At 33.9% G+C, this 18504-nt stretch overlaps 1 long non-coding RNA gene across 1 annotated transcript; it reads right to left on the bottom strand.

The window, feature by feature from the left end:
- Positions 1-794: 794 nt before the first annotated feature.
- Positions 795-3261, bottom strand: LOC107951604 (uncharacterized). The gene is made up of 4 exons (XR_001698515.2): positions 2907-3261; positions 2275-2642; positions 1324-1502; positions 795-1132 (listed from the first exon to the last, which is right to left on the bottom strand). It is a non-coding gene; the product is annotated as an uncharacterized lncRNA (long non-coding RNA).
- Between the last annotated feature and the right edge of the window lie 15243 nt (positions 3262-18504).

Raw genomic sequence — 18504 nt, 5'->3', positions numbered from 1 at the left:
TTTTGAAAAGCTAATATTTTCTGCTATTTGGATGAATCTACGTAAAAAAAAATTATTGTTTTGTAGATTTCCTGATTTATTATATTTTCAATTGTTTCTTCTTTGATTACAATGGCTTATATCTTAGTGGCAACTCTTGTTCTATGCTAAAGAACATGGCTTCCTAATCTTCTCAATGTTGTTTTGTTGAGGCCTCAATCATGTTGGGACATTTGCAGTTGGTATTATTCCCAACACGAGTTCATGGGATATGGTTCTCATTTGCAACTCATTTTTCGAGCTCTACTAAGGACTTGATAGCTATTTCTGTAAAAGACCTCATTTTGTACTTGAACTTACTTTAATAACTATAATGAAAGGGCAGGAACAAGATAATAAGCTCCATAGCCTCAGCAGTGAAATTCTTCTATTAAGTTTTAGCGTTTCTACAAGTGCCACTGGACCTTGTAGTTTAGCTAGAGATGGGGAACAATGAGAAATTCAGGGTTTAAAAAGAAGTAAAAAATTTAATTTTCGGCATCTTGTTCAAATCAGCAAAATGATTGTACCATTTTCATTATCATACATACCACATTTATCACCTACTAATCTTTAATTGGGACTTTTTTTGTTTCCAATGCATCTACCAAAATACCAAAGAATATAGTTTCTCAATCGTACATCCAATCCCTTTATCAGTAACCACGAGATCTAGATTGTATATTGATGAAAATTTGATTCAAAATCTTACTAGCATAGACCTTCCTGTCACATTAACATTCATCATCACACGGCAAAAAAAATAGATGGCTCGGTTCAAAAGATTACTGCATATTGATGTTCATAGAGCAAGTACTCATAATCTATCAACAAAAACGCTAGCCTGCAACATCTTTTTGTCATGCTCGACCTTTACAATACGTAGAGCAATTAGTTTTTGTTAGATAGCTAATGTTTGGTACACTAGAGCTAGCAATATAAGTTCTAATTGCTAATAGTTCCTCTAACTTCCCATACTTCCCATGGTGGGACTTATTTTGGGAGCGAGTCCGGGGTAGATGATTTCAAGGTGAAAATTGTCGGCCTTGCTTATCCGGATAAACTGCCTTTCTCTTCTTGCCCTGATCTCTCCTACCACTCTGTGCATTCTTGCCTGCAATATTGAAACTATTGTAAGAGACTACGTTAAGAAAGTATTTATGAACCAGAAAGAGAGTAAAGAATAAACATAGCAGTTACAAGCATTCACTATATAGACTAGTATAAAAATTAACAGAAACAAGTTTGCAATCCAGATTTTTTTTTTCATTGGTAATGTACTGAGGGTGTGAAGCTTTGCATTACATGGTGTAGAGGCATCTTTTGTAGTTTTTGTTGCAAACACATCGCTCTCCAGAATAGCAATGTTTCTTTCAGATGAATCTGAATCGCAGTTCCTGATTGATCCTTGGTTTCTATATCCACTTGCAATTTAGTTTTACTGCATGTTATCCTCCTCAAATGATTCTGGTTATAAGGAATAACTGGAATACATGCATCGGATACAACAGTAGAATTGTGAGGTGTTTGTCCATTGTTAAGAATTATATTAGCAGCAGGATTATACTAACAACTCGCAGAAAAGATAAAAAGACATCGAGTTATTGTTATATGTACCACAGGGAATTTGGTATGCATGATATATACTGCATATTAGCACTAATAACATTAACATCTCTTATATCAGCTTAAGATGCTCATTGTACCAGAGAAGGAAACCACAAAAATTACTAGACATAGAAACATATCAATAGACTGTCACCCAACTAATCAATCTTCACCAAAGAAAAACCTCAACTTTTAATTCAATACAGAAACCAAAACATCAACTCCATGTTAACATCTTAATATTAAAACCCACAATTTTATCATTAAAAAATTCAAGAAATAAAAATAAAGAGAACTCAATTAATCAAAATTATAGGCCATTTCGAAAACAATCAAACAACAAAAGGAGAACCCCTTGAAAAGCTTTTCACTGTCTATTCAATCGAACATGCAAAAAAATCAAGTCAAAGAAAAGCCCAATGAAAATCAGATACTTCAAACTACAAATGAAACACTTTTTAGAAAATCAAATTATGAGAACAAAAGATTCATATAAATATAAAAAATATTGTAGATCAAAGGTGAAGCAAAACTAACTAGTAAAAGACCAAGGAGAAAGATAGTAGAAAGAAAACCTTTAAAAAAATCATTCAACAAAAATGACATTAGCTAGATATTTCTTTCTTTCTTTTTTTTTTTTGTTCTTACCTTCGAGAGAGGAAGATGAACATCGTTGCCAATTGGTGCAGTGCAGATTTCGACAACGAAAGACGAAAAGGGGAAGATCAATTATGAATGCCAAAGACTAGTGCTGAGAAGTGTTACTAGCTGGCGAAAAGCACTAGATCAGGGTAGCAAGGAAGGGGGAAAGGGAACAAATAGCCCAAAACAGAACACCCTAACCCAAATTCTAAAGCCCATAACCTAAACTAATTCAAAAACACTAAAACCCTAAATTTCCCTTGGTGTCGCTCTTCCTGCCTCGTCAGTGAGCTCGCAGCCTGAGGCCTGACGTGCCCTTGCTGCTGTTGCACCAAAATGGCAAGCGCAGACCTCTCTCTTCTCCATTGACTTTGCTACTTGCAAGAAAAGAGAAAGCAATGACAAGAACAGCAACAAGAACAGTAATAGAAATGACAACCAAATACGAAAAAATAAAAAAAATGTATCATATTCTGCTATAAAAAGCCATGGTCACCATGTAAGTTTTTTACAGAAAAAAAAAACAATAGAAAACACAATTTTTTTTCAAAGAATAAGAAGAAATCAAAAGAAAACAAGGTGATTTATTTTATTTTATTTTTTAGATTCAAAATAACAAGCAAAACAAGAATACTTACCTGCCGATTGGTTTTTGTACCACCGTCGTTACCCCTTCCAGTCCAAAAGGCCTTTGGGTCCCTAAGGATTTGGCTAAGGCCGCTGCGAAGAGAGCGCTGGAAACAGAAAGGTTTTCCTTTTTTCTTGGGGTTTAGGCTTTAGTTTAGTGTTTTTGACTCCAAATCAGAGTTTTAAACAGAAAAAGGACAAAACGATGAAACTTTTGGAATTTTTCGTCCACCAGGAACGACGGAGTCTGTCGTCGGCGACCGTCGGTCGCTGCAAGGACTCACTGGACCTCGGTGCCGAACATGAGGAGACTGGAGAGAAAAAAAAAGGGCTTTGGAAATTTTTTTTTAAAACTTTGGCAAAATGGTTTTTTTTTTTTAAAAATTGATTTATGTAGACACCGGCGTCGTTTAGGGCTGACTTCAATAGCCCCAAAACGGCGTCGTTTTGAAACCAACCCGAAGATCAACCCAACTCGACCTAGGGTCCGAGCGTTTTCACGAAAAATGGGATATTTGCGCTCCTAGTCCTTCTTGCTTTTGTGTTGTTTTAATTTAGTCCTAATTTCACTTTTTTTTCTTTTTAGAGATTTTACCATTCAATTATACCCCACTTTCAATTAAGTCCTCGGTTCGCTAATCTCCTGGAGAAGGGACAAGGGTCCTGAGAATTGGGACAATTGCTCATTTGGTCCTCGCTCATTCTCGCACTTTTCATTTTAGTCTTTTTATTTTATATTATCCCAATTTATCCTTTTAATTTAATTTAAGTTACGATTAAGTCTTTTACTTATTTTAATTATTTTATTTATTTATTTACTTATTTTCTTATTTATCATTCCTTTATTTTTTGTTATATTTGAAATTTTTTTATTTTCTTTTCATCAGGCATTTATTTATTTTATTATCTATTTTTTTATTTTCATTATTATCTATTTATTTATTTAGTTATTTATTTATTACTCCTTTTTATATATACTCAAGAATTGGATTGTATACATGCTTTTATTGATACATTTTTCATTTATTATTGTCATTTAATTTTTTTAAAAATTTTAGTGTGTTATTGCTATTTTATTATTTCTCTTATTATTATTTTTTTAGCGTTTTCATGTTATGTTTGCTTATATTTTAACCATGCATCTTCCGTTTTTATTCTTACTTTAAGTTACCTTATTTATTTCATTGTTACTATGATTCGATTATTAATATTATTAATATTGTTACTATAACTACATTAATATTATCATAGTATTTTTTTTATTCATTTATTATATATCATTTTAATATTCTACCCGTATAGCCATTTTATAACCACTACATCATGCATTATGCTATACCCCAAAATAAGATAAATACACATTGTTTAAGTGTTACATTCGTTATTGTTTAATGAAGGAAATTTTAAAATTAAGGCAATATCCCGTATTTGGAGATTCGAGAAGTCGTACGCGTAAGCTTTCTCCTTGAACCTTGATAACTGGACATCCCTTTTAAAATTAGAACACGTGAATTTAAATAGTAATTAAATAAAGAGCAAGCTTATTTTCGAGGATTCGAGATATCGTATCATAACTTACGAGATATAGCATTTTGTTACTTCGAGATAAGAAGGCCTTTTACACACGTTTTGCTTTATTCGAGTCATTTTAATTAAAAATAACATTATTGCAAAATGGGATCATGTTTTTAAATTCTCATCAAACTTTCAATTCTCGATACTAAGACATCAACTAATCAACTAGGTACCAATTCTGGGCGTCACGAGGGTGCTAATCCTTCCTTGTGCGTAACCGACTCCCGAACCCATTTTTTGGATTTTGTAGATCGAAAAACATTATTTTTTTGTAAATTAAACCTCTTATTAAAATGATCAAACCTCAAGGTAACCCGATCACACCTCACAAAAATGATTGGTGGCGACTCCCATTTTCATTTTCAAAATATAAGTCGATTTTAAAAAAAGTTTCGACAGCTTGGCGACTCCACTGGGGATATAATAAGAGAGTCAAGTCGTGAGTTGATTACTTTTGATCTTTTTTTCGAAAATTGATAATTTGGTTTAAATTTACGATCCCTTCGTTGCATTTCATCCTTCATGTTTTGATATCTTGGGTTGTATAATGATCTAGTATATCTATTTTATGGTTCAAAAGTTTCTTTTTGTGTGTTTCTCACATATTGCATTTGCATAACTGTTTGATTTTGCCCTTCTTAAATGGGAGTGAGAAACTATTCCTTCGTGAAATCTTCACCTCCGTATAGGATAGTGGATCTCTTTCAGGGTACATCTGTACCTATGTCTTCGTGAGATTTTCATCTCTGTATAGCCATAAGGAAATGTATTCCCCTGAGCTAAACTCGGTACCGTATGAGCCTATAATTGGTGAGGATCGAGGAATCTGCTGGTTCAGGTACCTTTACTTTAGAACCGAACCACATATAATGAGCCCTAATAACCTATCCTAAGTAGAGCCATACCAAACCCCTAGTGGTCACCAGAATAGGTGCTCTATTTATTTCTTATTTCTTGCTTTGAATTCTAGATTTTTATGAAATATACTGACTTGTTTCATTTTGTTTTGGTTGTGATTGCATTGTATTTTCATTATAGGAAAGGGTGTTGATTCACGTTCAGTGCTAAATAGAAAGTTTGCCATGGAAAATGAATTCAAGGTACATTTATACCTATGTTTTCGTGAGATTTTCATCTTCGTATAGCCATAGGGAAATGTATTCCTCTGAGCTAAACTCGGTACCGTATGAGCCTATAATCGGTGAAGATCGAGAAATCTGCCGGTTCAGGTACCCTTACTTTAGAACCGAACCACATATAATGAGCCCTAAGAACCTATCCTAGGTAGAGCCATACTAAACCCCTAGTGGTCACCCGAATAGTTGCTCTATTTATTTCTTATTTCTTGCTTTGAATTCTAGATTTGTATGAAATATATTGACTTGTTTCGTTTTGTTTTGGTTGTGATTGCATTGCATTTTCATTATCGAAAAGGGTGTTGATTCACATTTAGTGCTAAATAGAGAGCTTGCTATGGAAAAAGAATTCCTTGATAAAGTAGAAGACAATGCGTTCGTCCGAATATGGTCCGAAAAGACACAACAAAAAAAAGGGTGACAGCCTGACGGAGGGATACATGTCAGAATTTTGTGATTTCACTCGCACCAGTGTGACTCAAAATAATTTCTAAGAGTTGAGAAAGGTATGGGATCAATGGGACGACGAAACCAAGCAACTATTTTATTATAACTATGGTGATCTACCTTATTTACTCGATGTCAAGGTGGATAACCACTTGTTTCAAGCTCTGGCTAAATATTGGAATCCTGCCTACAGTTGATTTACTTTTGGGAAAGTAGATTTGGTACCTACTATTGAGGAGTCTAGAACTTTGCTTCGTTACCCGAGGATTCAAGCCTAAAAAGCTTATTCTAGAGCCACCAACATCCCGAATTTCTTGCAGAAGCTAATAAGCATCACAGGGATGAGTGAGCAATAGGTTGCGGCTCGAATTAAGGAAAAAGAAAAAACTAAATGTATCCCTTAGAAAAGTTTACGAGATTTGATCTTGGCACATCCAAACACAAAGAAAAAGGTCGATGTCTTCGCCTTGAGTATCTACGAGTTAGTAATCTTCCCCAAAGTACTAGGGCACATAGATGAGGTAGTTTCAAATCTATTTGACCAGCTTGACAAAAGGGTCACGCCCGTCTCGGTGATTTTGGCTTAAACTTTAAGATCTTTGAGCGCATGTTAGAGAGCGAATGAAGGAAGATTTTTTGGATGTGCACAACTCTTGCTAGCTTGGTTTCACAACCATTTTTGGAAAGTAGAAAAGGTCTCTTATCGAGCATTCTCCGAGAACTACTATTCTCTAAAAGAATTCGTAGCTACGCCAAGGTGAAACGACATTTCGAAGGAGAAATGGATGGCAATTCTCCAAAGTCTCCAAGATGAAGATATTGAATGGAGAGCTCCTTGGATGATTCCTAATGAGATTCTATACCGATGTTTAAACTTTGAATGGGTCCCTCTACTCGAGATATGAGGAGCTATCAAATATGCTCATCTACTTGCATTGAGGAAGTATAGATCGAGACAGTTCATACCAACAACGCAAAGGTTGGCTCAGTGCGAGTTTGGGTACAAGGGTGACAATTACAAGAAGAAAGTTCGTGAAATATCGAATGTCTGGAATCAAACCCATAGAATGAAAAAATTTACCGCAAATCCCATGACAACCCCCGAATATGGTTAGTGGTGGGGTAAAAGAGTTAATGACAATGTCCCTAGGTCAAGTCAAGAAAACACTCGGTCAATGGAAGAACACCTACAAGTGATCCCGTCTGAGCTAGAAATCATAAAACAAGACTCTGAAAAAAAAATTCAGAACTGAGGAAAAAGATAGAATAGTTGAGGAAAAAGATAGAATAGTTGGAAGCAGAAAAAATACAGCTAGGATTAGACGTTGATTCTAGAAGTTAGAGACTGGAAAGATACGAAAAGGAAAGAATAAGGCAGAGGAAGACTTGGACAGTCTAAAAACAGATTATAAGAAGCTACGATTGTCGATAAGGACTGCCAAGTTGGGTAAAACATCGGAACAATGGCGGAAAGAGATCAAAGAAGTAAATATTAGAGTTTATTAGTGGGAAAAGAAATTTCAAGATGCTCGGGTTTGAAAAGACACTTTAAAAAGGAATTTGATAGAAAGCCAGAATGAGAAGACTAGGATGAAAGCCTAGGTAGCAGAATTAGAAAGGTTACTTCATCAGTTTCGTAGTCACAACTCCGCAATTGAGTTGAAAGCAAGCCTAAACAAGATTGAAGAGTTGAACGGAAAGATAGAAGAGCTCGAGGTCGTACTGCAAAATTGTGAACTTCAAGTTGAACTTTTCAAAACGAACAATGAACATTAGAAAGAGCAACTCCAATGCTCTCAAGGCCAGAGTAGGGATAGAGATCTCATTATGGGCGAAACTTTGGCTCAAGTATGGGAAGTAGCCGACCATTTGCAAACCCTAGTGGTTCAAGCTAATATGCTGATCTTAAAATATGAATCAGAATCAGATCAGGGCCAGGAATTAGCTTGGCTCATTAGGAAAATCAAGGCTTTGAGTATTAGGGCAAGGTCGTATATGTAAAATATCTGTTTTATGTAAAGAGATTTGTTTTCTAGTAAATTTTTTCTAATAGAATTGAATTAGAATCAATGCCTCTTTTTGCATTCATTTCATACATCAGCATTACATTTCATCATATGCATTAAATTCTATAAAAAGACCCTAATTAATCAAAATTATGATAGTTACCCTAGAAACCAACAAGAATTTACCAACGGAATATCGTTACGGTACCCGCAATAAAACCAAAGTAATGGATCAAAGATTAGAGAGATTAGAACATATTCAAAAGGACATACATGATTAATTGTAAGCGCGGCTGTAGGAACAATTAGCTAAAGTACAACAAGACATGATGGATCAAATACAAGAATTCCAACGAAGTATGATAAGCCAGTTGACACAGTTACTGGTCGAAGGGATCGAAAAAGGAAAAAGCATTGTGGTTAACTCAGGGATGATAACAAAGACCCTACCTACCCCTCAGGCTTTACCCTGGTAAATGTCCAAGCTCAACCAGATACATATCCACGAAGGGTACCCATCACCACAAGACCTCAACCATATCAAGCCGGTACCTCAGCACCAGTTAATTACCCGACAGGTTCAAGTTCTAATAATCCAACTAATCCAGTTGTGCCCGATTTGGACGACATGACTGAAATGGATAAAGCAAGAGTTGAGTTTCTAAAACAGCTAGAAGACCAGTGCAAGTGGTTGGAGGAGAAATTTAGAGCTATGGAGAATGCTAACTATCTTTGCGAGGTTGATGCTAATGATTTGAGCTTAGTCCCAGATCTAGTACTCACACCAAAATTTAAAACTCCATAATTCAAAAAATATAATGGGACTAGTTGTCCTGAAGCTCATATCACAATTTTCTACAGAAGAATGATAGGATACGTCAATAACGACCAATTTTTAATTCACTGCTTCCAGAATAGTTTGGTTGGGTCAGCCACTAAGTGGTACAACCAGCTAAGTCGTACTAAAATCAGCTCATGAAAAGACATAGCACAGGCTTTCATGAAACAATAGCCATGTGACTGACATGACACTCGACAGGATTACACTGTAAAACATGGAAAAGAAACAAAGTGAAAGCATCAAGTAGCGCGCTCAGAGATGGAGAGAGGTGGCAACACAAGTTCAACCACCTCTTCTGGAGAAAGAAACGATGATGCTTTTCATAAATACTCTGAAAGCCCCGTTCATTAACCATATGTTGGGAAGTGCTACTAAGAGCTTCTCAGATATAGTAATGTCTAGCAAGATAATTAAAAACACAATAAGGAGTGGGAAAATTGACGCGGGTGAAAATGCCAAAAGATCAGCCCTGAAAAAGAAAGAAAATAAAGTGAACACCGCAAGTGTGTATAATAAAGGGTATTCAAAATAGGTCACTGTGGGCCAACCAATGACTATAACAACTAGTCACTAAGGCCCTTCGAGGCAAGAATCCAACTCAAGAGAAAACACAGAAAAACTTCAATTCACACCCATCCCATTGAGTGCAATAGCAGATTTTCTTGCCAGTAGAGCTCTAAAAGATTACGAGCCTTTGAATTTCAATTTCCAAAATGAATATCTGATATATGTTGCGACTATCGAAGAAGGTGCTTAAGAAGAACGACCTTGGAAACTAAACTTTGATGGGGCTTCCAATACTATGGGTAACGAAATCGGGGCAGTCCTAGAGTTAATTAAAAAGTTTGATGACATCACTTTCTGCTACCTCCGACGAGATAAAAATCAAATGGCTGATGCCCTAGTTACCTTAGCTTCCATTACCAAAGTGAACAAACAAGAGGATGTAAAGCCTATCCAAATGAGTATTTATGAGGCTTCAACTCATTGTCACAACAACGAGGAGGAAGAAAAGGACAATCACCCTTGGTGGCACGAAATACTGCGATATGTGAAGAATCATGAATACATTGACCAAGCAACTGAGAATGATAAAAGGACGTTGAGAAGACTGGTCAGTGGTTATATCTTAGATAGAGAGATCTTATATAAAAGAAGAAAAGATCAGGTGCTACTAAGATGTGTAGACGCTGTTGAGGCTAAAAAAATCTAGGAAGAAGTCCATGAGGGTGTCTGCGGAACACATGCTAATGGTTTTACAATGGCTAGGAAAATTATGAGATTTGGATATTATTGGTTCACCATGGAATGAAATTGCATCAGTTATGCCAAAAGATGTCATAAGTGTCAAATTTATGGAGACAAAATTCATGTGCCTCATTTACCTCTTCATGTTATGACTTCTCCATGACCTTTCTCTATGTGAGGCATGGATGTCATTGGGCTGATCTCGCCAAAAGCTTCCAATGGGCATCGATTCATCTTTGTGGTCATCGACTACTTCACTAAGTAGGTAGAAGCCACTTCTTATGCCAATGTCTCAAAAATAAAAGTTAGTAAATTCCTGAATAAAGAAATCATATGTCAGTACGAAATGCCAGAAAGGATCATATCTGACAATGCATTAAATTTGAACAATAATACAATATCAAAAGTTTACAGTCAGTTCAAAATCAAACACCACAACTCGTCACTATATCACCTAAAAATGAACGATGTAGTTGAGGCAGCCAATAAAAATATTAAGAAGATCGTGGGGAAAATGACTGAGACTTATAAAGATTGGCATGAGAAGCTACCATTTACCATCTCTATTTATCTAACGTCTGTCAGAACCCCACTGAGGCAAGACCTTTCTCAATGGAGGCGATTTTTCCCATTGAATTCGAGATTCCTTCTCTCCGAGTATTTTCAGAGCTAAAGCTAGAAGAAGCAAAATGGATCTAATCTTGATATGATCAGTTGAACTTGATTGAAGAGAAGAGACTGAAAGCTATACATCATAGTCAGATGTACCAAAAACGAATGATGCAAGCTTATGACAAAAAGGTTCACCCTAGAGAATTCCATGAGGAGGATCTGGTATTAAAAAAGATCACTCCTATACAAAATGACTTTAGAGGAAAGTGGATGTCAAATTGGGAAAAACTTTATATGGTAAATAAAACCTTTTTTGGAGGAGCGCTGATTTTGACCGAGATGGATAGCAAGAACCTGCCTAATCCTGTGAATTCAAACTCATTCAAGAAATATTTCACCTAAAAAAAATAAAATGGAGAGGCTCAAGTGAAAACTCGCAAAGGGTGCCTTAAGAACAAATGGGTTTTAAGTTGAAAACCCAGGAAAGGGCAACTCAAATTTTGATTGAAGATTAAACATGTAATGGTCAGTTTTTCTCAAAAGGAAGAATGTTACATCTTAGGGCATCAACAAAGCACTCTGGACCTCCTAAACACATATCAGGCTCAAAAGGGTCTTCGAGAAGTTAGTACGAAGAAGCTCATGCTACGATATTTGGGGCACCTAGTTTCATCTTATTCATTTTGTGTTTTGATTAATCTATTCATTTCGAGCTCTGCTCCCAATAAATTTCAATCTTATCCATTGTTCCCATCATTTTCAAGCATTTTTCATCGAAATAACGATTAATGGACTAATAATATTCAAGTAAAAGAAGTTCTGCATATTGCTCTGAAAGGTTTTCTAAATAGTACAAGGCCCTGAAACAGGACCACTAGTCAAAACTAACCAAATTTAAGAGTTGGAAACATTTGGGAAAGAATAATCTAAATTGTGATTATTTCTTTAGGTTTTCTGTCAAAAATATTAGCTGAACAAGAAGGCAGGGTAATACGTCAGTGATAGAACATTGATGAACAACGAGCAGTGTTAACCTAAGCATTAAAAGAGGATCATTCTCGAAAAATGACATTCTGTATTCATGCAAATGTCATTCATACACATCTAGTTAGGAGCATGTAATTAATTTTGATCATGACATCTTAATCGCTTGGTAAAAATATACCCATGAAATGATTCTACAGGTCATATTCCCCAATGAACAGTGTAACAGATTAATGAAACCATAAATCCTATACCCCTGAAGTTGCAGTGGGACAGATTGAGGTCACCGTGGTGAATCTTATCTCCTTAAAGTTGCAGTGGAGCAGATTAAAGCCACAAATTTTATCTCCCTGAAGTTACAGTGGAGTAGATTGAAGATAGCGAATCTTATTTCCCTAAAGTTGCAGTAGGACAGATTAAATCTACAAGTTATCTCCCAGAAGTTACAATGGAGCAGATTAAAGATAGCGAATCTTATTTCCTTGAAGTTGCAGTGGAATAGATTAAAGCTACAAGTTACAAATCTTATCTCTCTAAAGTTGCAGTGGAGCAGATTGAAAATAGTGAATCTTATTTCCCTAAAGTTGCAGTGGAACAGATTAAAGCTACAAGTTACAAATCTTATCTCTCTAAAGTTGCAGTGGAGCAGATTGAAAATAGTGAATCTTATTTCCCTAAAGTTACAGTGGAACAGATTAAAGCCACAAGTTACAAATCTTATCTCTCTGAAATTGCAGTGGAGCTAATTGAAGATAACGAATCTTATTTCCTTAAAGTTACAGTGGACCAGATTAAAGTTACAAGTTACAAATCTTATCTCCCTGAAATTACAGTGGAGCTGATTGAAAATAACGAATCTTATTTCCTTAAAGTTACAGTGGAACAGATTAAAGCTACAAATTACAAATCTTATCTCCCTGAAGTTGCAGCGAAGCAGATTGAAGATAACGAATCTTATTTCCCTGAAGTTACAGTGGAACAGATTAAAGCTACAAATTACAAACCTTATCTCCCTAAAGTTGCAATGGAGCATATTAAAACTATAAATCTTATCGCCCTAGAGTATAATAGAGTAGATTGAAACAACACTTCCTACACCCCTGAAGTTGTAGTGGGTTAGAACGAGGCTACTTAAAAAGAAAAGCACTAAAGAAGTCAAGATTCGGCAAGACCAGACAAAATTGGTCATTCTTAAAGTCTTTGCTCCATTCCCGTTGCACGACAACGAACAAAGAGGGGCAGTTGTAAAGGCCCAATTATGTTCGGGCCCTAAACAGAAACCAAAAATAAAAATTAACAGTCCCAAAGTCCAATTACATGCCAGGCCCAATACACTACCCAAACAGCCCAAAAAAGAAAGCTCTAACCCAAAGTCTAAAGCTCATAACCTAAACTAATTTAGAAACCCTGAAACCCTAAATTTCTTTTGGCGCAGCTCCTTGCGCTTCGTCAACATGCTCGCCGCTAGAGGCCAAACGCGACCTTGCCACTGTTACACCAAAATGGCAAGCGCAGACCTCTCTCTTCTCTGTTGACTTCACTACCTGCAAGAAAAGAGAAAGCAAGGACAAGAATAGCAACAAGAACAGTAATAGAAACGAAAGCCAAATACGAAAAAAATAAATGTATCATATTCGGTTATAAAAAGCATGGCCACCAATTAAGTTTTTTACCAAAAAAAAGTAATAGAGAACACATTTTTTTGAAGAACAAGAAGAAATCAAAAGAAAACAAGGTGATTTATTTCATTTTATTTTTTACATTCGAAATAACAAACAAAACGAGAATACTTACTTGCCGACTGGTTTTTGTACCACCGTCGTTACCCTTTCTGATCCAAAAGGTTGTTGGGTCCCTAAGGATTCGGTCAAGGCCACGACGGAGAGAGCATTGGAAACCGAAAGGTTTTCCTTTTTTCTTGGGGTTTAGGCTTTAGTTTAGCTTTTTTGACTCCAAATCGGAGTTTTACACAAAAAAAAAGGGTAAAAAGAGAAACTTTTTGGAATTTTTCGGCCACCAGGAATGGCGAAGTCCGTCACCGGCAGCTTCAGAGCTCGATGCCAGACGTGAGGAGACTAGAGAGAAAAAAAAAGTCATTGGAAAATTCTTTTAAAAACTTTGGCAGAATGGTTTTTTTTTTTAAAAAATTGATTTATATAGACGCCGCTAAACGACGTCGTTTAGGGCTGGCTTTAATAGCCTCAAAACGGCGTCATTTTGAAGCCAACCAGGAGATGACCCAACCCAACCTAGGGTCTGCGCGTTTTCGCGACAAATGAGATATTTGCACTTCTAGTCCTTCCGCCTTTTGGGTTGTTTTAATTTAGTCCTAATTTCACTATTTTTTTCTTTTAGAGATTTTACCATTCAATTTTACCCCGCTTTCAATTAAGTCCTCAATTCGCTGATCTCTTGGAGAAGGGATGCGTGTCCTGAGGATTGGGACAATTGCTCATTTGGTCCTCCTTCGTTTTCGCGCTTTTAATTTTAGTCTTTTATTTTTTTTATTTTATCACAATTTATCCTTTTAATTTAATTTAAGTTACGATTAAGTCATTTACTTATTTTAATTCTTTTATTTATTTATTTATTTACTTATTTGCTTATTTATCATTCCTCTATTTTTTGTTATATTTGAAATTATTTTTTATTTTCTTTTCATCGAGCATTTATTTATTTTATTATCTATTATTTTTATTTTTATTATTATCTATTTATTTATTACTTCTTTTTATATATACTCAAGAATTGGATTGTATACATGCTTTCATTTATACATTTTTCGTTTATTATTGTCATTTTTTTTAATGTGTTCTTGTTATTTTATTATTTCTCTTATTATTTTTTTTAGCATTTTCATGTCATGTTTGCTTATATTTTAACCATGCATTTTCCGTTTTTGATCTTACCTTAAGTTACCTTATTTATTTCATTATTACTATGATTCGATTATTAATATTATTATTATTGTTACTATAACTACATTAATATTAACATAGCATTTCCTTATTCATTTATTATATATCATTCTAATATTCTACTCATATAGCCATTTTATAACCATTACATCATGCATTATGTTTAAATGTAATTGGCCGCTTTTATACTATACCCCAAAATAAGATAAATACACATTGTTTAAATGTTACATTCGTTATTGTTTAATGAAGAAAATTTTAAAATTAAGGCAATGTCTCGTATTTGGAGATTCGAGAAGTCGTGCCCTAACTTATGGGGTTCGACTTTCTCCTTGAACCTAGATAACCGGACATCCCTTTTAAAATTAAAACAAATGATATTTAAATAGTAATTAAATAAAGAGCAAGCTTATTTTCGAGGATTCAAGATGTTATACCCTAACTTACGGGATATGGTCTTTTGTTACTTCGAGATAAGAAGGCCTTTTACACACGTTTTGATTTATTCGAGTCATTTTAATTTAAAATAACATTATTGCAAAGTGGGATCATGTTTTTAAATTCTCATCAAATTTTCAATTCTCGATTCTAAGACATCAAGTAATCAACTAGGTACCAATTCTAGGAATCACGATGGTACTAATCTTTCCTCGTGCGTAATCGACTCCCGAACCTATTTTTTGGATTTTGTAGACCAAAAAACATTGTTTTAGTAAATTAAACCTCTTATTAAAATGATCAAACCTTGAAGTAACCCGATCACACCTCACAAAAATGATTGGTGGCAACTCCCATTTTCATTTTCAAAATATAAGTTGATTTCAAAAAAAGTTCCAAACAATTATAATTGACTCAAAATATTAAATAATAATATGAACTTATTCGTCAGATTTGTGATTCTGAAACCACTGTTTTCGAAATTATAGAAAAAAACGGGTTGCAAGTTGACTGATTTTTCAGTGTAAAAAATTTGACAACTTTAATTAATTGAATTAAATTAATTCCTCCACATTCACACACGTTGAATCTATCGTTGACACTTGAAAAAGTCTTCTTACCTTGTCCGTATCCAAGATTCTCTGTTTTAAACCAAGATTTCCAAGAATCAAAATCGTGATTTTCTTTAAGCTCAATATTGTCTCATTGAAGCTTGTTATGTCTGCTTGTACAATCAAGTTCATCTTCATTCGAATCTAACTAGAACTTGCTCGAGTGTTGGACCTTGTGGTAAACTAAGCCCATCACTTTATTGGGTTGGTGAAAGGGCCTTGGTGCATGCATCACAAAAGTTCCACACTGACACATTTATGGTGTTTGAGTGGACTCGATCTTTGCATGCAAAATTTTACTTGCATAATTTCACTTGTGATCCAATTCTCCCTAAAAGGCCAAGGCAGGTTAGATGGGCTCTTCCACTTGGTCCTGCTATTAAGATTAATGTGGACGGTGCTTATTTCGTAAGAGATCATAGTGATGGAGTGGGTGTGGTGGCGAGAGATTATAAGGGCTTTGTTTTTATAGGCCTTGTGGGGCCACTTAGATACATATTCTGCAAACCTAGCAGAGGCAAAAGTTTTCATCATTGTCTCAAATTTGCTAGGGGTAGGGGCTATCTTAAGGTTGTGATTTGAGGGTGACTCCATAGTTATGTTCAACAAGCTTTGTTCAAAAGGCACATATTTATCCTTGGCGTGCACCCACTAAAGACATAGAACATTATTAGCGTTTTATTTCTATTTTCTTTTTGTATGCTAATCGTACGGATAATTCATTTCACTACACCAAAACAGGCTTTTAGCGGCATTTTTAGTGGCGTTTGCATAAAAAAGCCGCTAAAAATCGAGCATTAGCGGCGCTTTATATAAAACGCCACTAAAGATCGAGTATTAGTGGCGCTTTAAGGAAAACGCCGCTAATAATGAGTATTAGCGGCATTTTTACAAAAAACGCCGCAAAAAGCCTGAACCCAACGGTATCGTTTTCTTACCTTTCAGGGCTTTAGCGGTGTTTTTGTAGAAGCGCCGCTAATGCTCAAGGCTTTAGCGGCGTTTTTGAAAAAGCGCCGCTAATGCTCAGGCTTTAGCGACGTTTTTGTAAAAGCGCCGCAAAAACATTTTATTGTCTAATTACTATTTAATTTATTTATTTTATTAATTAAAATTCAATTTATTTTTAATTGAATATTTGTTAAAAATAGATAAATTTGAAACAATGACACGTAGAAATAATTTGAAATAAAAAACATAGAAAAATATTTGTTAAAAATGGAAATATTAAAATATTATTATTTAAAATAATTTTAAAGTTTGTACAATATTACTGAGTGTTTTTTAATTTACATATTAAATGATTTCTTATATAATAGTATAAGAGAATATTAATTTTAAAATATTGAATTAATTATCTCTATAGTTTAAGGTTTTTGGTTTAGGGTATATGGTATAGAGTTTAAGGTTTATGGATTATGAGTTTAGGGGTTATGGTTTACAGTTTAGGGTTTAGGGGTTATAGTTTATGGTTTAATGTTATAGATTAAGGGTTGGGGTTTAAGGTTTAGTGGTTAGGGGTTGAGGGTTAAGAGTTAGGGGTTTAGGATTTAGGGTTTAGATTAATTAGTTTTTTAATTTATATATTAAATAATTTATTGTATAACTGTAAAAGAGATAATATTAAATTGATATATTAAAGTTATGATTATAGTTTAAATTATTTATAAATAATTTATATATTAAATAATTTAATATATTAAAATAATGATTATAGTGTTCTTGGTACATGACTAATTGTTTTTTAATTTATATAATCGTAAAAGAGATAGTATTATGGTTTATGGTTTATTGTTTAAGGGTTGAGATTTAAATTTTAGGGGTTAGGGGTTTAGGGTTTTGAGGTTATGTTTTATGATTTATGGTTTAGGGGATAGGGTTTAGGGTTTAGATTAACTAGTATTTTTTTAATTCATATATTAAATAATTTTTTATATAAGTGTGAAAGAGATAATATTAATTTTAATATATTAAAATTACGATGATAGTTTAAATTATTTAAGAGATAATCGATAAACTTTATATATATTAAATGGTTTAGGATTTAATGTTTACTTGAGATTTGTTAAATGATGAAATTTTATACAATCAATAATTAATGCATTTATATTTAAAAAATATTTAATCTAAACCGTTGATATATTTAAATATTAGATTTTAAAAAAAATGATAAATAAATAAAAAAAAGTAACATATTGATGTGGATAGGTAACTATCTATTTTGGATAGGACCAAATTATAACAAATAAAAATGAAATACAAGTACTAAAATCATTCCACATCGAACATCTAGCAAAATAATAGTAATTATATTTTAGTTAGAAAAAAATATCTCTAATAAAATGGAGATTAGATTGGAAAAGAATAATTTAAAATCATGATTAACGTCTCAATCTTTAATAGAAATTTGATATGTGAGAGATTAATTGCTTACATTGGATAATTCTAACTTAATAATTAATTACAGTAATTTTATCATTTGTTTTCTTATTAAAATATAAAATATTTATTTTGAGAGTACTTAGTTTTTTTATTTTATAAAAAATCAATTTATAAAAAATAGTAATAAAAATGTTTTATAAAATTACTTAACTAATAGTTTTTAGTAGACAAAATAAAAAAATTTTAGCAGAGCAAAACAATGTCATTTTGTTTAAAATGAAATAAGCGGCGTTTTTATAATAAACGCCTCAAAGAATAATTTTACTTCACAAAAACGGCCTCGTTTTGTTTAAAATGAAATCATTTTTTGTGGGTAAAGAGCAATAGCGGCCTTTTTATAAGAGGTAATCAAAA

The sequence above is a fragment of the Gossypium hirsutum genome, chromosome A02 (genome assembly GCF_007990345.1).
Source record: "Gossypium hirsutum isolate 1008001.06 chromosome A02, Gossypium_hirsutum_v2.1, whole genome shotgun sequence".
NCBI lineage: Eukaryota > Viridiplantae > Streptophyta > Magnoliopsida > Malvales > Malvaceae > Gossypium > Gossypium hirsutum.
The sequence above is the reverse complement of the archived record's forward strand: the minus strand, read 5'-3'. Positions and strand labels throughout refer to the sequence as shown.